We start from the raw sequence: 25,403 nt of genomic DNA, 5'->3' as shown, positions 1-25,403 counted from the left end.
TTTGGAGAGCCTTACCCACCTGAGAAGCACAGGAAAACAAGTCATCAACCCAGAATTTAGAGAAGGAGAGTGTAGGGAATCGCAGCTCTGTTTACGGGATAGATAAAGGTCCTTTTCAGCCCATCACCAACTTGCCAATGAATGTGCCTTTTATTTCTCTTTCGGTGAGTGTGTGGGAGAGGGAGAAGAAAGAGGAGGGACTCGTGTTGTCTCTGCTGTTATAATGCAGAATTAAGACAACCACTTGCCCATCATCTACTTCCAAATCCTTTCCACGTTTCAAAGATGCTGGAAATTTCACTGCCTCGTGTTGCCCATCTTGCTAAAATATTAATGCACCCCAAAGGTTCAGATGGCTGCAAACATCTAGAACAGAGAATCCAAAGTTAAAAACAAACAGGCAGAACAAAACCTGATAACAAACACTTGCTTCTGAACTTGCTGTTAAAAAAGGAGGAGAGCGTACATTCAGCTTAATATGTGAGCGATCCTTTCTTGTTATTAATGCAATATTTATTAGCACTGACTCCTCTCCTTGTGATTTCCACCAGCCCGGTTTTCACACCACATTCATCATCACAACTTTTCAGTTTCCGCACCCACCTATCCCAGTGTCCATATACCGCCCAGATTGTCCAGCTCGCTTTCTTCCTTGGCTCTTTCTGTGTCACATACTCTGATTGTATAAATAGCCTGCTTCTTTGGATGTTTTTAATTGCCGGACTAAAAATAAGATGGGCAATTTTCTTGTCTTATTCTTCCTAAACGTTCCAACGACACTCTGAATATTTTGTTGACTTGACTGAGGACATCAGCAATATATGAATAACGCACCCAGGTGACCATGGTTAATATTTATGTGAATAAAAGGTAGCTATGGAGTGTGGGCTATGGGCAGATGCCTTGAATCCTTGCTCTGGAAGAGATGTTAATTGGTGTGGAAATACGGCACAGTAAGAATGCCCCGGGTTCAACGATCTTCAATTCTTTTGTCCTATCATGTAATATAAAATTAAGGTGTATCTAAGTGATGATAATATTTATGATCATTATCAAGAATAATAATCTCATGGATGGGGGTCATGCTGCTTGGGGCAGAGTAAACAATAACTATAACTCAAGAATCATATCCAGCATGGTCTGATGGAGAACCACAGAGGGCCAGGGCAGAAGGGACCCAGGGAATTCAATGGGAGCTGAAAGGGACAGAAGAAAACAGATGTGGATGAAGAAAGATGCATTTGGGAGGTGGTCTACAAGATGCCTATCGCAGTTCCCGGCATGGGTGATGACCAAGGTGGTACACCTTCCCTCAGCCCAATTCCCATCAAAGCATTACAGTGTGAGATGGTATTCGCTGTAAGCATTTTTTTTTTTACATAGATAGCTTTGAAAATTAGGGTAAATTCAGTTAAGAGATTTTACCGGGTGCGACTTTCCCTTGCCTAAGGAAGTAATTCGGAAAGATGTTTATAAATATGTGAGCAGTGCTTACTTCTGTAAAGCAGCACTACCTTCTGAAGGAATACTGATGTTGCTCAAACTATACCTGGTTTTAATTGTGTTATGGAACAGCATTCTTGTTGCATGTATTGGCATTTTTTTCTGATGCATAGAGACTTTTTACATATTTGTTGTTCGTCACAGTGAAAGTCCAAAAAATGAAGAACAACAAAAAAGGTAACGGAAACAAGAAAATGTTTCTTCTCCTACCATGTATTCTTTTTCCCCTTCATTCCACTTCACCTTCTTTAAGAGCTTCAGGCAGATTTCACAAGTAAATGCATTAGCAGAGTATCTCTCAGGAGGGGAACAGGTCAAAGGAAAGGCAGTAAACAGAAAAAACCTCTATTGCCCACTAACACTGGAGAAACCCGATCCATCATGATTCAGTCAAATATGAGAGCGCTGAGCCCAGTGCTTCCAAAGGGAGGCCGCCATCCTGCAGGACAGCTGGGGCGTGATGTACCACCTCATCTCATCACTGAAATGGTCTCCAAAGAGTCAAGACACCTTCAGGCACCTGAAACCACTCACAGGTAGTCCTGAGCCGCAACAGATCTCCCTCAGGACCTGCCGTGGTGCTCAGATTCAGGAGGTACAAGGTCATCCGGGGTGAACCTTATCTCACGTTCCAGGAGAGGGCTGAACCCATGGAGGTAGGTATCCCTTGCTCCAGCACCAAATTAATCTTGGTGCATGGATTGATGCATTTGCTATGACTCTACAAGTTTAGGATGCGGCTTAGAGAGGTGTTTTCCGCACTGTTACACACTTCTTTAGCAGCTGCATGTGTTTCTAGGTGATGGGGCAGCAGTAGTGGAATAATAAGTGACAGTCCACATCCAGTGTTGTTAAGACAATGTCATTTCAATTTTCAAACAGACTGAGTTGGCACAAATTGAATGCAGCTCTTCAGACACTCTAAATGGCTTTAGCATGATTGGTGGAATTGACCTCTGAGCCCAAGACACAGTACTGTGTTTTAAAACACAAGGGATGACCTAACGTTTCATAGCACTACTGCTGCCAGTCAGTCAGTGATATGGGTACTGCTGGAAAGAGGTCGTGCATCTGTGCTCAGAAGCCCTCTCAGATGCACATCATTGACACTGGAAACTCTTCGACTTGTACTTCTCTGCAAAGTGCATGGTCCTGTACAAAAGGAATGACCTTGGGCTCTTCCACCAGTCTCCTCTTACCATGAATCACCCAGCATTGAATCTGCAGGAATAATGTGACCTATTGCCATTCCTTCATGAGCTCACCCGCAGATGTCTGAGAGTCTACATCAACAGAGACCAAGACAAAATCACCTTGGTATGCTACATCACGTGATTGCATGGCTAACAGCTTCAACAGAGGACTACAGCAATTTGCAGGTCATCAGGGTCATCACAACCTACTCTGTCTTCTTTTGAGTTTGGCCAAGGCAATCAGTCTTTGTTTTGCTAGTGGCATAGAAAGATACCTCAATACTGCTTTCTTTTGCTGCTAACATGGCCTTCTCATCTGCTGCTCTGTGGCACCCTGTTCTGAAAGCTGGACTGAAATTCAAAACAACAACAGTCTTTGATGTTTTAGATGTAGGAGGAGAGCCATTTGGACAGCCAAGGAATATTATAGCTTGTGGGACTATCATTAAAATCTGAAAACGAGCATTGGCATCAAAATACCAAGCAGATCACCTCACTGCTCCCACAATAAAGGTTTATATTTCATTACCCCAGTGGACTATGATTATTTTGCAGAGCCACTTCTCCATCCCAAGCAACTGAATGATGGTACGAGCAATTGAATGGTACGAGAATCCGTGCCCTTGTGAATATAATCCAGAAAGTTTCTAGTTTGCTAATCAAGGGATCAGGACAGAGTGATCATCTTCCCAGTATTTATTACCAGCATTGTAAAAGTAGTTATGTGGAAGATATGTCTCGATATTGATGCCAAACAAAAACGTAAGACTGGATAGAAATTAATTACTAACAACAGTTCCGTACTGCGTCTTTGGGAATAATTATAATGGGAGTGACACACAATGTGAGCTTCCCGCTAGATCAAAACCCTGCATTATCCATGACCGAGGTGCTACATCAGCAGGAACACGAAGACTAAAGCCAAGCCAGCTGATCATGCCTGTGGAGGCTTACGTGTAATCCTGCTGACCTCAACCAATGAGGCCGCGACCTCCACAGACATGGCTGCCTCTTAGGCTAAAGAGGAACACAAGACTGCCATGAGGTGAACAGCAGCAGTTTAGTTTCAAGGCAGTTAAGCTTTTCGTTTGCCTGTGGTCTACAGCTGATGCAACTCTTCCAGGTATAACCCCACTGGGACCTGACAACCTCACCCCATATTCATGATGGAAAGATCACAGCTGAGCTGCACAGAGCTCAGCTGCCCGCAGAGCACAGGGCGCTGTGAGGGGATCGCTGAAGCCAGTGTGTGGAGGCGAGAGCCAGGCATGAAGGAGCAAGTGACATCCAGCAAACCACAATGAGGGTTGAGAACAGACACGGAACGCTTCTATGTCAGCAGTCCTACCTACCACACCAACCGTCCTCCCCAAAGAGGGTGAAAGGTGTTACTCTTAGAAGAAGAAAACTATGCTCAACAAAGAGTAGAGGCAAGACAAATAGCAGGAGTTATTAGAAACACTTCCAGTCTCCTTCCGCTCAGACTGAAATTCAGAAATGATAACAGCTAAACCCTAAGGAGAGAAGGATGAAAGGGTTTTGCTCCCGGGCATGTGACACTACACCTCTTTGTGGGACCAGATGCGAGGAAAGAGAGAAGAAAAGCAAAGCTGGAGCTGAAAGACTGCTCCCTCCCCCCACTTTTTTTTTTTTTTTTTCCCCAAGAAAGAACAAAATGAAAATGATCCTGAAAGAACAACTGTTCCTTTCAAAGCCATTAGTTTGGGAAGCTGGCTGTAAAAGGGTACATTTTTGAAATGTGGCTGTGGTTACCAAGCAACAGCCGAGCCCTGGCTTCGCTGCCAGCAAGGCCTCTGAATTTGGTAAAGAAAAGCAGGGGGGGGAAGTCCCACAGCTATGCCCCCCATGTGGGAAATGAGCCTGGGGTTCTCCTGCAACCAGTCCGGAAAGTCGGCACAGCCCGTGGTGTGTGGAGCTGAGGAATCTCCCAGGGAGCGGCCACAGCCCAGCCCTTGCTCCAAAACCAAACTGAAGCTTTGAAAGTAATGAGGATGGAAAACTGATGGATGCATTTCATTTGACAGAGTCTGATGGAGGAACGGGGAGAAGATGAAAATCTGAAATAAATGCACTAAGTACAGCAGAAAAGCCTAGTTTTATGTGGGTGGAACTATGAGCGTAGTTTGATGTATATTGCTAATACTAAGGGAAACAGCAAACAAAACTCTAAATTAAACTTAACGGTTCTCACATGAATTGGACACACTGAAGTGTTTTGCAGGATTTTGTACGGCTCAGGGATCTAACAATGGAAAGAAGAAAATAAATCCTCCTAGAATCTAATGTTTCAAGGCTGGTACTGTGAGCAGCTGAAAGCCCACAGCTCCGACTGTGTCCAGAGCTCCGCGATGTTTCATCCCAGTAACTCCAGACAAAGATATTACACTAATCTAATCCATGAGCTGTTTTGTTACCTCCATTACTGTTCTACAGGAGAATTAGGCACATGAGCTTAATTTAGGCTATATCTAAGTTTATATCCAAGCTGCACAAAGAGCTGAGGGGTTTCATTTCCACTCATTTGGTGAAGAGAACTGGACCCGAAATGTCACAGCCTCACACTGCCCTGAGTATCCCCCTGGCAGCCCCCTGAGCTGTCTGGAGCTGAGGTCTGGGTTCAAACGTCTCAGCTTGAAACATTAGCAGACGGACAGTGATTAATTGTTGTAGGAGACAGCTAAGGATGCCAATACCAAAAATGCTCATCTACATCTGCTCTGCTCATTACCTTAAACATTAGAAATGGAAACATAAACCAGTTGTCTGCCATCCAATCCGCCATCCTGTCTCTGATGCTGATTGCTTGCACTGATTTTCTGAGTGCACAGGAAAATCAAGTTGTGGATAACTCAGAGAAGAAAGGTTTTGCTATACGCCTCAATTTCATTCTCTTTAACTATCCCAAACATGGCTGTTATTATTTTCTTACCCAGATATATTTCACAGTCTTTTTGTGCCACCAGACAAATGTGCAAATAGGTTTTCAAATCTTGAGCATTGCTGAACCCCTCCTTGCTCCAATGTTACAAGAGAAATTAACTGAGCACCTGTAGTTCACTATTTCTCTGTCATTCCTCTTCCTACTTTTCTCCATGATGTTGCTCTTGTCTCTCCTTCATGATCTCTGACTCCTTGGATTTGCCTTTGATGGTTTGCCGTGCTTGTTGCTTGTGATGCACTTAAAACCAGAGGGAGTGGGCAGCTTTTGCCACAGAAAAACCTAATTGGCCAACTCGAGAGTGCTGCCAGACCATAACCCAATTTATGGGCACTGAAGACAGCAGACTAATTGCCATGACTCAACTATTTCTCCCTTCAAAGCTGGGAAAGGTGCTGAGTGTTAACTGCAAGGCCAGCTCGCAAAGAGCACTGTGAGGTACCCTGACTTTCATTTAAACTCTGAATCACAGTGATTTTTGTTGTGCTGAGCGTTCAGGGCTCACTAATTGTCACTGCTGGTTCATGATAACAAATGATTGAGCCAGCATGGAACAACCCTGGTCTACTGCTCTAACAACCTCACTTTCCTCTACAAAATCTGAAAGGTTTCCAAGAGGCACTGGTACTGCTATTTTAAGAAATGGGCAGACATTGGAGACTTTGGAATGTTTATAGCTCAGGTAACTTTCTCTCTGCTCAGGTTTATTATGGTCCACTAAAAACAAAGAATAAGATATTACTCGTACTTGTCTGAAGAACAAACCTTCAAGCGGAAAACAAAAGCAGATTTATTTCATTGAAGACTTTAGCTGGTGTTGCTTTGCGATTACCACAAGGTAAGGTCTTATCAGCCACATTGTTCCTTCACATGGTCTGGCTGAGCAGCTCCAATAAAGCACCCCTTGAAATCCAGCTCTGAGTCTGAATGGGAGGGTGGGAGACAACATCTCAAGAGCTTGGTGCACTGCAAAACCTACCGCATACCTAAGTAAGCCAGCACTGAATCACCGAAATGCTGGTGAACTGCAGGTACATTGACCTTTCTTCTCTTCAACAAACAGCTGCATTTAGAAGATAATACCAGTCAAGAACATCAAAAGGCAGCACTCAGAAAAATATCAGTACTTTAAGCTAAATGTGTTTTCTGAGGTTGAAAAATACTTGAATAGGAAGGACAAAGATAGTAAGCTGATTTGGCCAAGGACTGTCCATCTCCCTTGAGCTCAGTACAAAGGGATCCTGCTGTTAGACACACAATACCAGGAAGGAATATACATTCGAGTTACATTTGCAGTCACTTGAATAGCAGGAAGTGCTCTGCTTCACGCGGTGTGATTGCAAACACACTGTTTTCTTCTAGTCTGTGTACCTTCACAAACCTTAGTGTTTATGCACTCAAGACACTCAATGAGCCAAGCTCTGCGTTTTGCCATTGCTCCCTGTCTCCACTGCTTGGGCCACGGTGGGACCAGTGGGCCAAATGTGGACATGTAGCATGACTGGAGCCCAGACGTGCACTGTGGAGCAGCAGTGGGTCCTGCCAGGCTCGGGCTGGCCTTGGTGGAGAAACATCTCAGAACAAATAGGATGGTTTGCAGCTCATATGCACCACCAGGTCCCTGACATGTGGTCATCCTGGTAGGTTAAAGTACTTCTGCTGAGACAAGAGTAGGTGGATACCACGAACCAACGTGTGGGCAGAACAGAGAGGGCGACAGAGATAGAAGCAGAAATGTTGCACAGATTTTGAGGTAAAAAAGAATGAAGACCATTTAAGTTGACCATTAAATTCCCGGTTACTTGTATCATAGCTGTGTCCTCTGGCCATGCTCTACCAGAAACCATCTCTTATGACTAAAGTTATTACTCCCCAAATCGTAAATCAAATCACCTCAAAGATTACAGATATAAAGAACTGTTTCTGCACATATATTGCAATATGCTCAACACATTAGCAACCGAGCATGCTACTATATTCTCTGGATCCGAACCTTTGAGTGGTGCTTTTAGCAAATTTACCTTTAGCAGCCACTTAGAAACAATTACTCTGCATCACCATCATCTATTAACGGTCAGGTCAAATGATACCCTCAATTTAGTTGCTTTTACATGAAGCTGCAAGCACAAAGACCAGCAGAGATCAGCAAAATGATGATTTTTACTGCAAAACTAACAATAAATTCTACCTCAGAACTCATGTTCACATGCCTATCTACTCTGCTTAGTGCCTGCAGCTAATTCCCTTGAATCCTCTCCCGTCCATCAACACCACCTCCCTGTCACGTTCCTCATCATCAGTGCCAAAAAGCCATGTCATCATCTAATTTTTGCATTTCTTTTCCCAGGGGTGCTCACCACACCACCAACACTTTCTTGCACAGCAGTATGTGCAATCGCCATCTGTGTTGTTGGCACTTCTTCAAAAAATACCTAAATATCTGTGGAACTTAAAAGGGTGTAAATGAAACATGACAAAAACCCGTAACGCAACATGATGTATGCCTGAAGTAAGGGAATATCAACAAGTTCACAATGTTTGGAATGGGAAATAAACCCTGTACAAGGGCTACACAATCCCCCTCTGCTACCGGTTTGCCAGAACTCACTCCACACCTACTGGCTTCAAAGCAAACCTGTTCCCAAATTGTGCACACAATAGCTGCTTTTCACAAATCTTTTCCATTTTCAGTCAAATCAAACCAGTCCCACATTTCTGTGCTAGCGCTAGGTGATGATTACTGAAGCAGCAAGGAGCTGCACAGCTTAATTATTCACAGTGCAAAGAACCACCGCCAAGTTTTATTATTTTGAAGCTTCCTCGCTCCATTTTATGTGATGCTGTGTTAAAGGGGAGAAACAAAATCCTAATGGCCTTCAGGCCAGCAACACCCTGGCTGAAACTCATCATATTTACCTGGTCCTTTTTCACAGCATACTTCAGAATTTAATAAACTCTAAATTGAGCAATAGGAACAGCAATAACTACAGCAATCCTTATTTATGCTCAAAATCCACCTTCACCTTTCAAATCCCTTCTGAATTTGGAAATTAACTTGACTTTATTGCAACTCATATTTTCAAATGTTATTTCACTTCCACTTAGACACTAGGAATGTGTTCAAGACCCTCCTCGATGTTATCCTTTTTGGTTTGCTCATTTCTCTTTTAAGGGGTTGTTTCTTCAAGCACTCATTATTGTAGATCATCTGTCCATTCAGACTCCCAAAAAGTGCAAAGTGATATCAGCTGCTTCCAAAACTATGACCCCATCTTAGCAGCAGTGATGGTAGGAAAGAGGAAACTCCTCTGCAATGCTGGAGGCCCCAGATCCACATGGGCTGATTTGTGCTGCACCTTCCAGCACCTCTTCCCATCATTTTGAACCCCAATTGGGAATCAGATGCAACAGCCTACACCCCACGCTACAGCGTCACTTGTTATAAATCACCTGCTATCGCTATACGGATTAGGACCTTTTTAGCACTAAATAAGCTCTGGAAGATGTCTTAGGAACTTAAGATTCTTCACTGATCTGCACAATTGTCAACAAATGCTTCATGCATGGCATTTGACATATTGGGTGCTCCAAAATCATTGGGAGTTTTGCCAACAGTTGTATTAGATCTGGTAGTTTTCCCTATGTTACACATAATATGGCATTTATGTTATGAAACCAGTCATTCCGGAAAACGAATGACGTTGTCAACCACCGCACTAAACAGATGTTTTGCTCAGTCATTTCAGAAAATAACTGAAAATTGTAGGTAGGCATTGCTTGGAATGCCTAATCCCAGAGTATTTAGGAATATTAAATAAAAAGTACTGGAAAACTATTTGCTACGTTACATTCATTTATGAAACCATACAGTTCTTTAGATTTTTCTTCTTGAAACCACAGTAGTAAAAACTGTCACTTACCTCAACTGATCCTTACTTTTACAATTGAGCCTATTTTCTGAAGTGACTGAAAGTTTGAGTCATTTACCACAAGAACTGTTCCCACAACAGGATCCTGTAAGTAATGCCACTCATTTTGTAATTTCGGCTCTTTATTTTGTGCAACAACCAAGCAAAACCATCCAGCAGAGAAAGAAAGTGCTTAGGATATTTCCCAGATGCAGAATGCTTCCAGCTGCCACTCATTCCACCAAATGACTGATTTTACAACATGATCATAATGCATACACGCTTTATCTTCCTAGTTTTGCCCCTTTTCTCTTAGTGACACTAGATATCATTTCTCTATGACTGCATTCTGCTCAGCTTTTTACCTAGTTTTCCTTTTCTTTGCTCATTCTTACACTACGTTTACCACATAAGACACCAGATCGTCCTTTGAATTTACAACCTGATCCATTTAATTTCATAGGACCTGCAACAGGCGCTCACATGGGGCTTGGCAAGGCACAACTTTGTAGACAATGGGATGACACAGATGAGAAAATAGTGCAAGTAAAACAAGAATAATGTCCTGTAGGTCTGAGTTTGAAAACAAGTGAAACAATCTCACACATCATTCTTCATAATAAACACCACTCCTGCCTCTTCCCATCCAACACGTCTTAATTCCATCCTTGCTGTCCCACCAGCAGATATTCCCAGCAGTCCCATCCCAGGGAGGAGAAGGTGGTGCCATGAGGGTCAAAGCAGATGGATGCTGAAGGCCCATTATTTACAATCCCCTTAAAACTTTCCAGGGCTCACTCTTCAAAGTGATGACTTGGCTTTGCCGTACTCAAAACGGCATTAGCACTTCAAACGTAGAACAGATTCTTCTCTTTATGGCATTTAAACTGCATCTGTAAACAAAATATTAAAGCCAGCACCCCCTGCAGTCAGGCTGGATTAAACCGAGGTGATCATCTTACAGCTTTGAGACAGAGTGCACATGATAAGACCAACCTCTGCTGCTCGCGAAGGACAGAACAATTCCCCAGGGAATGGGAGAAAAAGCAATATTATTAACCAGATGGGAAATTGAAGAATTGAGAGATTATGGCGAGGACTGTGAAGGGTATTGAGGCTTCTGTCTCTCTTTGAGATCTACAAAAAGCAGCAGAAGTCTCCCTGTCAAGGCTTTTAGACCCTTACCTTATGGTCACATGAGGAGTGTGTGGTGAATCTCGGACCCAAGCCCAGGACCCTCAAGATGATGGCCACTGTCTTAGATAAAACGCTGTGTTTCTCTTTTTCATCCATGTTTGAGTGTATAATTTGGCATAATCAAAAGCAAACCCAGCTCCTCCTTCAGTCAGCTGTCTCCTCAACTTCAAACACTTTTCTTGCTTGAGAGGGTTCCATTTTTCTCTGGACAGAGACCTATTCCCAGTCCCAGAAAGTCCTCTCTTACTCATTATTGAAACCATGTGAAATAAACTACCAGGCTAGATGCGCAGGTAGGATAAGACACTTAAAACAGTACTGCCTCTTAGGATTTTGCTAAGTTGGATTGGTTGCTAACCGGATTCACTGGTTGTTGGTGAATTGGTATCCTGCATATTCTTGGATGAGAAAAAAACACCACTGTTAATGAGCATTTGCAAAAGACCTTCAGATTCCTATGTTCATCTCTAGTTTTCACATCACAGTTTCCATATAGAGATCAATTATCTCAGTTGCCTTTACATTTACCAGAACTACGCAGCACTATCACAGAAGCTTTCATTACATTTAACCCTCTGATTTTATATTTCTTTTATATTTTTCGTCATCCACCTCCAACTTTCCAGATTCACCAGGCAGGGTCCTGCTCTCAGTTACAAAAGTTCAGATCTGTAGCGGTTCCCACTATCTTCTTGGGGATCACAGGCATCAGAACACAGAAAAAGCAGAGTTTGGTCACCAATTTTCTCATCTGGAACATTTTATTATTTTTTTTTCCATATGAGTAACAAAACTGAGTTGACATGAGTATTGTGTGATGACAGATAATTGCAACAAAGAGAAAAAATGAGAAGGTAGAAGAGACTTTGCCGATTCAATACAGAGAGATTTTGTGCAAGTTGCTAAAGTGGCCTCCCCAAAGCTACCATGGATTTAATCCCTATTTGTCACCCTTGGGTAAAAAGAGAGCAAAATTAATGTCAGTTGCCAGATGGGACTACTAATTAATTATCTAATTAATTGTTAGTTATCTCATCTCAGACTAGTTACGTCTTTTTTTTTAAAAAAAAAGAGACTATTCAGCACAATGTGGGTCTTACAGTGCTGAGAGTGGTGACAGGAAAGCACTTTACTATCACATCTAATCTGATGGCCTTGAAAAAGAATGCATTGATTTATTTCAGCTGCCTTAATTAAGCGTTTGCATACCTTACGTGGACAAGCTTTATGAACGCCTTGTGTTGTTCACTGAAACCACACTGTAATTCCTGTCTTCACAGAACGGCGATTTCACAGCACCTCCTGATTATTAATATCACCTCATCCACAGGGTTTACCGATTTCTTTTCCAGTTTCACTAGACAAGGTAAACTGAAATAAGAAAGCAAGCTTTAAAATTGTCTTTTAAATACTTTAAGTCCAACTAAAGCAAAGAAACTTTGTGTGCAGAAGAACTCTGGATGCGCAGCCATGCAGGTCACACAAGGAGAGCAGAGCACCACGTGTGCTGCTGCTGCCCGTGCCCGCTCTGAGTGACCACAGCAGCCGAGTCCCCAACAAGATGCTCCCGCGATTGCCACGAACAGTGCGATGCAGCACCAGCTGGGGACGCTGAGCATCTCCTACCGCCACCTCAAAATTCTCTGCCGTGATACTGCCAAGAGAGGAGTGTTGCCATCTCCTTGGGAATACAAACCTACCCTTCCTTTGTTTTTCTCGTCGATCCTCATAAAATGATGCTGGCTTGGATCCTGAACAAAGTGATGTGACACTGCTGTTTGTGTCCCATAACCCCCTCGGTTGGGTCACTTTGTGGCTTTTGGAGTCTTCTCCACAGCTGCACCAAATCCAGCCCCTGGGTGGTACTTTGTACGCAAAATCCTGGAAGCAGGCTGGCGTTAAAGAGGGCTCAGTGCAGCGGGGCTGATGTTTTACAAAACCTGGCAGTTTGTCTGGGCTTTGCTTGAATTCCAGAACCAAAGCAGAGCAGCTGCAAGACCTCCAAACGATAGTGGTTGTTTTCCTGTCAAAACTGTGAAAACAGATCGTACGTCAAAGCCATTACACGGCACTGGGACACTCTCGTCATGCTGCACAGGTCTCACCAATGCCTTCAGCAGCGTGCCAGGCTGGGGCAGAGCCAAGCTGACGTTTGCTTTGCAGCAATCATAGAATCATAGAATAGTTTGGGTTGGAAGGGACCTTAAAGATCATCCAGTTCCAACCCCCCTGCCACGGGCAGGGACATCCCACTGGCTCAGGCTGCCCAACGCCCCATCCAACCTGGCCTGGAACACCTCCAGGGATGGGGCAGCCACAACTTCCCCGGACAACCCATTCCAGTGTCTCCCCACTCTCATGGGGAAGAAATTCTTCCTAACGTCCAGCCTAAATCTGCCCCTCTCCAGTTTATACCTTTTCACCCTCATCCTATCCCCACAAGCCTTTATGAACAGCCCCTCTCCAGCTTTCCTGTAGCCCTTTCAGGTACTGGAAGGTCACTATAAGATCTCCTCTGAGCCTTCTCTTCTCTAGGTTGAATAAGCCCAACTCTCTCAGCCTGTCCTCTTATGGGAGGTTCTCCAGCCCTCTGATCATCCTTGTAGCCCCCTCTGGACCCGTTCCAACAGCTCCATCTCCTTCTTACGTTGAGAATTCCAGAACTGGACACAATACTCCAGATGAGGTCTCCCAACAGAGGAATAGAGGGGCAGAATCCCCTCCCTCCCTGCTGGCCATGTTTCTTTGGATGCAGCCCAGGACATGGTTGGTTTCTGGGCTGTGAGCACACGTTGCCGGCTCATGTCGAGCTTCTCATCCCCAGCACCCCAAGTCCTTCTCTGCAGGGCTGCTCTCCATCACATCATCCCCCATCATGTACTGAAATCAGGAATTGCCCCGACCCAGGTGTATGACCTTGCCCTTGGCCTTGCTGAACCTCATGAGGTTGTCACAGCCCCACTTCTCCAGTCTGTCCAGATCCTTCTGGATCACATCCTGTCCTTCCGGTGTGGCAACTGCATCACTCAGCTTGGTGTCATCTGCAAAACTGTTAAGGGTGCACTCAATCTTGCTCCCTCAGCAAGTGGAAGTGGTCCCGAGTGGACATTCCTGCCCGCATACACCTGCAGAACCCTGTGCAGTCCACGCCATCCATGTGCCAGCTCAAGGTACTGCTCCAGCGCAGCCTCAGCTCCCGCTGGCACCCGTGCATCCTGGCAAAGCTCAGCCACCCTCTCCATTTCCATCTTGTACCTCAGAGAAAGGGCTCCTCGCTACAGCATCTAACAATACAGCGTCACGGGTGCACGTGTCGCGCTGGTGACGCCACAGTGCAATTGGGTTCTTTGTACATTTTCAGCATCGTTTTTCTGGCTTATAGTCCTGAACTTCATTTCCCGCCACTGCTCTACCTGGGCAAATTCCTGTAATTCCATTGATTTAGGCCCCAGCCCAGCGTAACTTTTAAGAATGTCATTACATTTAACAATTAATTTAATTTCAGTAAAATTAAATTAATCTCAGTCTTTTGCAGTCTTAAAGCTGCAGGAACACATAAAGGTTGGATGGGTTGTGATCTAAAAGGTGCATTTTTTTTCTCAGGGTGAGAATAGATCTCACTGTTTCAAAACTTGAACATCAAGTCTCGGGGTTCTCCATTAATCAAACTTCACAAAATCGCTGTACTATGGCAGTCCTATCAACACATTCAGTCCCAGAAAACATTTGTTAAGAGCAAAAGCACTTAGCTGTTCACATATTACCAAGTGTGAAGGATCGTCAGAATTATGTGAACACTTGGAACTCTTTGTATTTCCTTCCTGGTTTTCTGTCTCTGAAAACGATTTGCAACAATTGCAAAATTATTCACAGAAGGATCTTCTGTCAGCAACTGCAATTTATTTCTTATAGATAAAGATGGGCATATCTGGTGGCTAAATGGATTTGTAGTTGTCATGATGTTTTTATATTTTTGAAGCCTATCATGAGCCCCAGTACAGGCTCTCATCACGGTGAGGAGTTGGACACAGCGAGGGACACGAGGAGCAGTGTGAGGCGTGCGGTGCTGGGAGGTGCACAGCTTGCCCATGGTCATTGGGATCTCAGGGGGAGATCTGGCCCTTGAAACCACAACCGTAAATTACTTCCCATGTTGCATAAGAAACAGAAGTTCCTGCATTTATTTGTTCCTAAAGCAAAAGGCAATAAGACAAAACAACCTTCAAAAAAGGAAAGACTGAATTGTAATCAGGCACAGGTTGCTTACATAGGTCTAAGACAAGAAACATGCACGTAACTAAGGTGATACAAACACAAACGTGGTAAAATTCTTCCCTTGACGCTGGTGCCAACTAAAGATTGAACCTTTCCAGCATCACAGCACTATTTTTTGCCAAGTTGTGAACAAGTGAGATTAGCCTAAAGCTGCCGTCTTTGGGTGCATTTCTAATCCAAATCTGCTTCAAAACTACAGGGGGGTTGAAGTTAGCTGGCACGTGTGCAGAGACCACAAACGGACAGCCAGGTCCGTCTTCTCCTGAACTGACCAGAGATGGGAAAGCCAAGTATTATTTGCATGCTGTTAGCATGGCATTGGCAGTTTGGCTCCCAGTCGTGGGATGTGCTGGATGGAAAGAGCTCCATACACACAGCATCACTGAATCCCACGGGGCTGGTCAGAGCATAAGTGTTTTGCAGCATAAAGAAGGGAAACAGGATCAGTCCCCACATGGCATCCAAATCCCCTCTCACCTCTCAGATCCAAGAAAGCTCCCAAGTGCTGCTTTCTCGCAGCTAGACAGCCACTCAGTCTCACATTACCAATCCGCACTCTTCATGGCAGGAGGTAAATGAGGGTCCCCAAACCCACATCCGATTTTGTCTCTAAGAGACAAATCTCCATAGGTTTGATTTAAATATGCAAAGACTATGAGGTGCTTCAAAGCCACATGCAGCTACAAGCGGGCAGCCTACTCCCATTTAAATGCAGGTGCTTTAAGGGTAATTATAAACTGATCCATCACCCTGGGAAGCAGTAGCAGAAAAGAGCCCATACGTGCCGTGCAGACGGCAGAGCAGAACAGTCCTAAGGACACCGAGAAAACTGCCTTTCAGCTCTCACATTTATAAATAATTGACTCCTATCCACCTGTGCTCAGAATAACAATTCACTGCCTGAAATCTCCGAGCTGGTGCCAGGAGTTTTGGTGGGGACTCGCTTTCCTGGGACCCTGTAGACCTGTTGGGAAGAGGTCTGGGTCTCCCTCCCGAGAGGCGTCTCCACAGGGATCTGCCCCTAGTGGGAAGAGGCACCGCGAAACAAACACAGGAGCATCTGTTCAGCTGATCGCATTAGGTCCTCACGCTGCTGCTGCTGCCACTTCGCTCTCTGCCTATGCAGCCATCCGTGCATTTAGACAAACACACAGACAGATAGAGCGTACGGGTAGGGCTGGAAACGTCGGGAGCTGCGGAAGGCTGCAGAGCTCCTCTGTGGAGCAGACGCAACGGAGAGGAGGCTCTGTTTCCCTCAACAGGGGAACGTTACGAAACACAAGTGGAGCGACCGCGGTTGAGGATTTGGGCAGCGCAGCGTTGAGGTTGCTTCCATCCTGCCCATTGGCGTTGGGAGCTATGGAGCGTTTCCCTTCCCCCAGCCCCTACGGGGTGCAGGACCCTGGTCCCCCAACCCGGTGAAGCCACGGGGCCCCAGCAAGGGACGGCGACGGTGAGCAGGGAGCGTGTGCCGGGCTGGGTTAGTTACCGATATGAACAGCTGGAAAGACCGGAACGCCGTGCAGACACCGGCAGCACGGAGGGTGCTCGGGAGGATTACGGCTCTGCGTGCTGCAAGGGGGAGGCAGGAGGAGGATTAGTGGGGAAGGGCAGAGGGAGCAGGATTTATCAGCTTTTCAGATATGCATTACAGCTTTCGTAATATTTCACTGGATTGTCTAGGACTTTGCCTGGCTATAAGAGGAGTTCCTCGACCATAACCGAAAGGTGAGGTTTTTTCCCTCTTTTTCTCATACAATTGCATTATCTGGGTCTGCAAGCTGCACGTCAGCTGGCCTTGACACAAGTAATAACCAGACAACTTTTTGCAGAGGCTGAGGTATTAACATTCATTGCAGTCTGAATGGCTGTTTGATTTATTAAATTTATCCACGGCATCTAAGCACATGAGAATCAGCTGCATTATTTATAAAGATTGCAGTTTGCTCTCGAGATGCCCTTCTCTGAGCATCCACAAAACATTCTACTTGAAAAGTAGGCATGGGTAATGCGAGTGTGTTTGTGTCACACAGCCTGGTGAGGCAGGCTAGGATGCTCGGCTTCTCTGAACACTTTCTGAAGCATCGTTATGCTAAATAAATAGACTAACAATTTTTACTAGGTGGATGTTGCAGGAATTTAGATGTTCAGGGGGTTGTCAAAGACACTTTAAAAAAGATTTAGTTATAGATCTGCATGTTATTTTAATTCCAGTAGACTTCCTCACACACAGGAAAAGATTTCATTTCTAAGCCACTGTGGGATAAGGCAAAAAAAATCAATATATGGCACATTTTTTTACAACAATCTCTTGCAAAACTTCAGCCTGGAGCCACAGACCCATATAGATTTTAAGCATCATTCGCTGAGTTCTTAATCTTAAAGGGAATTACATTATGCGTGAATGGTTTATTATTGATCAAAATACTTTCTAGGTTCAAGAATACCTTTTGCTGGCAGGTCTCGGTTTATCAGCAAATGGTGACAGCATATTGTATGTTATCTTCTCAGTACACATCCCTTTGTGTGCGGAACGTATACACACATATATGAGTGTTTATGTATACATATAGGATGTAGGTGTGTATACGTCTGCATCTTTTCCATACTGGCATGGAATCAGTCCTCCTGATTATGAGTTTATCACTCATCTAGGTAAAAAGTATTGGATTAATAGATGAAAGATTATATCGCCATGGTGTGCTTTCTGTTCCAAGCTGTCACTGGAACAATTCCCAAGTCAGTGCTGGGTCTCACAACCAGCCTGCCTGGAGCAGCTGCCTCCTGCAGGCTCCCCTGCATCCCTCGCCACGGGCAACTGCCGCCCCCACCAAAGTTATTGCCTAGATTTACACCTACCTGTACTAGAAAATTGCTCTCAAAAAAGTGGAATGTCTAGTGAAAGAGCTGCTGCGACCAAATTCGTACAAGTTAGCGCTGACTCCAGTCTCAGGCTGCTGCTCTGCTCTGAGACATCGCGTTTCACTTCCAAAGCTGAACTATCTGTCAATTGTAAACCACCTCTCATATTTGTACGTACTGGATCTCATGCATATTTTTAAGTTGCGTGCTTTCACCTTGATTTGAGTGGTTCATGGACTATAGAGTTTTTCTCCATCTTTCTGCTATCTCTGCATAAAGATTTTCTTCCTGTTCACCATTATTTAACAGTTTTGACGTGATACTAGCATCAAAGATAACTTTGCAATCTGATGGCATCTTGTAGCAAGCGCACTTTCAACATAGTGTGGGAAGAGAGGACAGGTGAGGGAGACAACGGTAAACTTGCTAGAAAACCCTCTCAGGCTGCAACGTTTGCCACTACAGCACGTGGAGAAATTGTGGTGCTTCTATGTCATTTCTAGTTTGTTGACAGAGCTTGTGTTGTGCTTAAAGTAACACTCAAAGCAGCGTTGTGCGAGGAGTTGCTCACGAGCCAGACATGTGCATGGAGTCCTCACAGACCCACTCTCTAGCAAGTACAACTCTGTAAGTTGGAAGAAGTGCTTATTGCTTCCGAAAGCCGAGATAGGAAGGGTGGATCTTTCGGTGGGTAACCTGGCATGATACATTGGACCTTCAGTGGTCAGGACAGGCTGAAGATCTCTTTGTGTCTTATTTATTTATGTCTTATTGGGCACCTCATTACTTTACTGGAAATCCCTAAATGATAAGCTTTATTTTGATGGGAAAGGGATGGAAGAGTTAGTTTCTAGAAATATTTAAAAGCCAGATCAATTACCTAAATTGAACAATTGGAGGTTACTTGGGAAGAGATGGGGAAGAAACCTTTATTTGTATTTAAATACAAACCCTCAGCGAGTTCTGAAGCAGCAGAACTGAATGACAGGATGTATTCCACATGGAGGGTGACGCAGGACGCACATGAGCAAAGCACAGACACAAACTCAGCCTCGCGTGCCTGAGTTAAACATCCTGCCTCGGAATAAAGAAAAAAAAGCAAACTGAGTTTCCCACTTGCTTTGTAGGAAGGGCAGGGATGAGGAAACTGGAGAGACAGAACCAGTATGAGCTGCAGCAGCTGCTGGCACCGTGTGGCACGTCGCCGTCTGAGGCTTGAGACACACCGGGGCTGCTCAGGCTGTTGGGACGGCAGCTGCGGTAAAATCCTTGTGTGCAGGGTTATCAAATGAGCAAAGAGAGTGTTTCTGCCTCTCCATCTGAAGCCAAATGCTATGGGAATGCCAGGTTATTGGTTTCTAGATAGGTCTTGCTTGAGAATTGCATTGCAACTGCCAGAAAGGTCAATGATCAGGTTATATTCCGTAGAACTCATCTCGTAGAAGAGTACATGTTTAAGATGATGAAGGAAAAGAATATTATAGCAACTCCTCACTGATAATTTGCTTTCTTTTTGGTTAAAAAATATCCTAGGAAAGGTGATGGAATTATGAAATCACCTCTTTTTCTTTCCTATGCATAAATTCCTAAATTACATTAAGTTAGTGAGACAATTCCACATGACACTTTCTTGAGGAGCTAGAAAAAGTAACAATGGACCTGAGCCAAAATCCATCAGCATCAACATATATCTTGATCTGGGTGGATTTTGGCTCAAGATGGTAGAGTACAAGATTTCTTCTAAGCTTTACTTTTAGCATGTGCTGCTTTCCACACAAATGTGATCCAAAGTTTCCCTTTTCTCTCTTTATCTCATGATTTGAAAACTTGCATAATGTGATATTTCTCTATTGCTTCCACTTGAGGTAGGAGGGGAGAGCTCAGACTCCTCATGTTTGTCATCGTTTTAACCCTTTCCTCAAAACTCAAGAGATTGCTCTGGCCACGTATGAAAGGACATCTGCGACAAGCGCTTGCTGTCGGCTGTCTCAGGTCTGGCACTAGCAGGTGTCCTCAGGGTGCTTTTAGCTATCGGAATGAAGGGATGACAGGATCCCAACATTAAATTTGTAGCTTCCCAAGAGTTTTCCTTCCTATGTGCATTCACACAGTATGGTGTCGGAACTGGCTTTCCAAATAGCCTTAATAAAATGCAGTGTGCATCCAAAAGGAAGGTGGCAAGCCAGGATACTTCAGCTAGTTCCCAGCTGACTACATTTGTCCTCAAAGAGAGCTGACAAAAGAAAGGAGAAATGTAGGAGAGGGATGGATTTTTCTAAAAATAGTGTTCGTGAGGCCGATTCCCTTCAGTTTACGACAGAAAACATAGTTTTGCTTCCATGCCAAGAACTCTGAATCTGCAAAATCCTGCTGGTCTTTAGACGAGATCAGCTATTGAGCTGCAAGTGTCAATGGAGCATTGACCTAAGTTTCTGCATTGAGCAACCTATTAAGGGACAGCCCTCAATTGAGAAACCCTTCACTTGCAAGTCTGGGATTGTTCTTTAGTGTTTTTAGCCTTTCACCACATCACTGAAGGTATTCAGTCTTCCCTTAAAAATTCTGTAACTACTTCTTTAGGTAGGAGAGTAGAATTGCCAAGAACTTTACAATTTTTCTTCTATTTCTCTTTATAAATACATTAATGCAGCTGCTTAGCGTGACATCTTCTGTCACAATTTGCAAGATCATTTGGAAGCAGTGTACTGACCTGTTATTCTTTATAGAACTTTTTAACGGCGGTTATAAATCTGGTATTATAAATGTAATGAAATAAAAATAAGCATTAAAAGAAAACCAGCACTTTAAATTGGGAATACCTCAGGTCTGGTGATTAGTCCTGCCAAAACACTCTGAGACGCAAGTGCCGAGTTCACAATCTGTGCTCTGGCATTTCTTGGCGCTGCGCATGACCTCCCAGCCATGCAAAGACACCAAGGGAGGGCTACGTTTCCAGACAACTGCCTTGTCTGCCTCCTTCCAAAAAGAGCTCCCTATAGTCATGTCAGTGGTGCAGGTGTTCTCCTACCTGTTAACCACACGGTTTTTATGAAACATTGATAGAGCTCTGCAAAGATAAAAAATGCTTGACCAGACATAGCAGCTGTTCCTCACATCTGCAGGGAGTTCAGTGAGGGAACTCGCATCCCTTCAGAAACATCAGCTGCCTGTTGATGAACACGGTCGGAAGAGCCTGATGCTCTGTGGCTGCCAGAGATCGTGTCAGAAGATGCCTCCAAAGTCCCCTCGAGGACTGGTGCCGCTGCCGGCTGCTCTTCTGGGCTCTGAGCAATGTGTCCTGTGGGAAAGTTGCAGGAAAAGCAGCTTTTCTGTGGGTGCTGGTAGAACAATGCTTTCTCCGAGCATTGCCAATTAATGCAAAAGGTTTGGGAGAGCATCTCTTACAGCTGGCACCAGCATCCCGCACACTGAAGCCCAAGAGCACCTAAATAAATGAATAAACCACCCGCAACAGTGCTCAGGAGTGATCCTGATCCTCAGCACTGGGACAGGGCACTGGAAACTCAGATGCCAGCCAGCAAATCCACTGGCAATTGGGTCCTGTAGCTCTAGAAAGATATTTCTTTTAAGACATTTGCTTTCCCAGAGCGATAAGAATCACAGCATTGCCCATTTTAGGGAATATATCTAAATAGATTCATGTTTTGAGACTCTGGGATTTCAGGTTATGCTGCACTCTTCAAGTCTCACAGAAAAAAAAAAGCTCCAACTACTTTTTCTAACGACATTTCCAGGCAAAAAAGTTCAGGCAAAACCAGCTAAAAATGCTGTTCAAACAACTGAATGGTTATCTGGTTCCTGAACAGATAACAATTCACCTGTCACTAGTCCAGTGAATAAATTAAGATTTTATAAAATAAGACCACTCAATTCTTTTCTGAACTCTATCAAATTCTTACTCTCCATAACCAGATAATTATCCATTTCATAAAAACCCAACCACCAGAGGCACAGCGCTTTTTAGTAGTGGAAGGGACCCTTTCCTTGCTGAGGGCACACCACCATCCTGAGGGCTCATCCCTGCTAGTGCTAATTTTTTTCCTTCTGTTGTGGTTGCAGCATTAACCCTTTGATTGTTGTCTTCACCTAGAGTTTTTCTCTACTGTTTAACAATATTCATTGCCCATCCCAAAGTTCTTTCAATTATCATTTTATGATTTTACTGACTAACTCAGCTCTCATTTAATATGGTTCTAAACCCCCTTTGGCTGTGAGAACGGATAAATAGGAGCAGAAGACTCTACTTTTCTTCCATATCACTTCATTTATTTTAAGTGAAACGTGTATGAAAAAGACAAATTATACATTTCCTATTACCAGATACCAGTCCATAGCCTCCTTCCCCTTCCCTTTTAAATACCGTCATCAAAAGTGATACACTGCAATTCTTTCAGGCCTGCTTTGATGATATTGCAATATGCAGTTTATGGAAAAATCAAATGACTTTTTTCTATATCAGCACCACTCTGCTATTTCCCCACTAAAAAGCAACATTTAATTTTCGAGTTGCACATTTGCAGCAATTGCTGTGGGCGGAGAGTCTGCTTATTTGTTTGGTTGGTTTTTACTACAATGTACTGTCATGGCAACTGCACTGAGGGCGAATGCATCTGGAGGTAATTTATATAAGTCATATTGACTGCAGCAAAATTGGCTTGTATCATTTAAACTTTTTTTCAAACACTGAGCAAAGGCAAAGTTGGCCTTATGAGACCGTGAAGCAGCTTCTTCTTAGTAGATAAATAAATAAATACACTAGGCAACTCAACAGGAGCAATGCCAAATGTTTCTTGGTGTTTGGATGAAGAGTTTGCTGCATACTTAAGTTAGGTCCGGTATCATGGGTAGTTACCCTAGTTCTGCTAGTGTATGGTAGGTTTTTCACCCTGCTAACGTGGTTGTGCCCAGCAAAAGAATTGTTTGTGGCCAGGCTTACCTCCCCTGGCACAGGAGGCGTTGCCACGTGCTGCCCAGACAAGTGCCAGAACCTCTCATCATAGGGATGATGCAGCTTCCATCTGCTCCGCTTTACATCATTGCAAAGATGTAGACACTCGACTCAAATTTGCTGAAAGACTCAAATTTGCTGAAAGACTCAAGCACACGGTGGCATTAAAGGAGACTAAATTGGGCCAATGATGCACTTTCAAGTGTAACACGGCCCACCTCTGCTTGGCTGGTCCTTCTCTGGCCACGCTGCCACTCTCTGCATCACTGATTAGCAATGCCTAAAGGTTCCCAACTGCTGCACCGCTGCCTTTCCAGGGCAAATGACTTGGATGAACTTGAGAACCTTGGCTCAAAGCATTTCTTGATATTGTAACTTCATCACTTTGTAAGTAAACCAAAAGAGCTGCGAAAACCTGAATTACAGGAGGGCAAAGATGATTGCAAGCCTGATAAATACATCTAACCTCATCTTGCTGGTAGATGGGGAAAAAAAAAGTCTTAAACCTTTTGAATACCTAAGTGATTGCAGCTCTTATTGTCTCACCAATGAAGCTTTGCAGCAGCATTTTATTAAGGGCCATCCCTTCGCATTATAGACGGCAACTCGACCAGTGTGCTGTCTGCTCTGCCAATAGCCACCAAGACATAAGGTTGCCTCCTCTGTTGACCAAGCCTTACCTGAAAATACTGTATGCTGCAGGGAGCACAGGGTTTTCCCAACCAGCCTCTCAAATGGCTGAGACACGCACGCATCTTTCTTTTTGATTAGATATCCTCTTTTGGAAAGAGCTCAGGTTTCTAGCGGCCCCACATTAGGAACAACCAGTGAATCAAGTCATACCTACGCTGATAGTATTTCTTCAGATAAAAGTAGTGCAATAACGATCTGCAGTATCTAATTATGGCTAATTCCCTGTTCATCTGTCAAGGTACTTCTGACCCTTTTACTGTAATCCTTGAGCACTCACAACATTGATCAGAGATTTTCAGTAATTTAACTTTAAGGGGCATTGTAAATCAATGCATTTTCTTTGGCTTGGGAGCTGATCAGAAGAGAGTTGTGGTAACTTTTCCTGTGGAGAAAGTGTTCTACATTTACCACAGCACACTACTGCCTTGCAGCCGTTAGCACTGGCTCGTGTTCTTGAGTTCACCAGGTGCTAACAGAAGCACAGGTCCAGTGGAAAGAGAGTAGTAAGTCCCTGTCAGACTGAGCCCTTGGAGAAAGTGCAGCGATAAACACAGAACATTTTTGGATATTACTCAGCCCTATATAAGCAAAACAAACAAAAAAACCCAACCTCCAAATCAAAACCTAAATCAGGTCCTTAAAACCACCTGATGTGTAAGAGTAGAAGACGGGGACTCCTACCTTGTGTCAGGCCCCTTCAGCGGTGAAAGCTGAAAGGTCACATAAAGGAATTCAGGCTCAACTCACAAAAGATTCACCTGAGCTTTAGTATATTTTCTGCCTAAAAGTTTCTGAGCTTTGTTTTTTGATGGCTGTTTAAGAAAGAAGTTTCACAAGTAAATGAAAAAGGGAACGGGTGGAGACTCAATTGGTGGCATCTACTTAAGAAAGAGGCATAAGTAACTATCCACAAAACTTTAAATCAGATACTGAAACAAGAAATACAGTGAATGGATGTTTCTTGCCAGGGCTGTGGATTTCAAGAGCGTGCCCCAAATGCAAGTTAAGCAAAAGCCATAATATTTTCTTTTCTGGGAAACACTGCATCTTTTCTCAGCACTCGCCTTGCTCCACAGAGAAGCATTTGACCAGGAAAACAGGAATTTATGGGGAAATGCCAGCTTTTATTTGCTACAGGAGGTTAAAGGTTCCCTAGAGCACAAAGGAGCTTTTCTTGCCCAGACAATCCCATCATGGCATACAGGAGCACAACTAAAGCTGCAAAGCTCAGAAGCAGTCAGGAGATATCTGGTGAGACTTGAAGTGAATTTATTTCAAGTGTTCACAAGTTTTTGCCCTTGCCCATCCATGCTTCAATATTTGGCAATGAAAATCTACTTTTAAAGCGACACACACAGCTCTGTGTGCAAGTACAGAACCCCAGATATCTTTCCAGCATAAACCCTGACTTTATTGTGCTTCAGAGATTAATAATTATCTTATCTATTGTGAGTTGATGCAATTGCTTTCCCCCCACCCCACCCACACCCACGCTTCCGTTTCCCTCTGATCTGCATTTGTAGCTTCGCTACTGTTTAGCTCGAAGGAAAGAATTTGATAATATCTTCCTAAAAAGATGCCTATACTGGGGCTGCCTCTTCCATCCAGTGACAAAGAATGGAGATGTCAGCTATTAACAAAAGAAAATAAAGAACTCTCTTTCCAACCATTCCAAGAGAAATACCCTCATCATAAAGGTATTTCTTGTGCATTCCAAGTTGAAAGAGAGAAAGAAAACGTAAGGCTGAAGGTCTGAAATGAACTTTAGCTTAATCTATCATTCTCATTGGATTATAGGTTTTAAAACGTATGGTTATCAACAATAGATGGAGAAAGGCTCAGCT

At 43.9% G+C, this 25,403-nt stretch overlaps 1 protein-coding gene and 1 long non-coding RNA gene across 4 annotated transcripts in view; one reads left to right on the top strand and one right to left on the bottom strand.

The window, feature by feature from the left end:
• LOC128854185 (uncharacterized) overlaps positions 1–25,403 on the bottom strand; it is a 184,169-nt gene that overhangs the window by 39,050 nt on the left and 119,716 nt on the right. The window lies entirely within an intron of this gene.
• The window catches only part of WSCD1 (WSC domain containing 1), a 33,432-nt gene continuing 24,087 nt past the window's right edge, over positions 16,059–25,403 (top strand). Inside the window, exons 1-2 of one of the 3 annotated variants that reach the window (XM_054085247.1) lie at positions 16,059–16,488; positions 16,719–16,763. The gene's annotated coding sequence lies outside the window, so the exon portion shown is untranslated. Of the gene's footprint in view, positions 16,764–25,403 lie in introns of all 3 variants that reach the window. The other 2 variants (XM_054085248.1, XM_009558666.2) reach the window with 2 other exon arrangements.

This window comes from Cuculus canorus, chromosome 20 (genome assembly GCF_017976375.1).
Source record: "Cuculus canorus isolate bCucCan1 chromosome 20, bCucCan1.pri, whole genome shotgun sequence".
NCBI lineage: Eukaryota > Metazoa > Chordata > Aves > Cuculiformes > Cuculidae > Cuculus > Cuculus canorus.
This window is presented reverse-complemented; position numbering and strand designations above follow the sequence as displayed.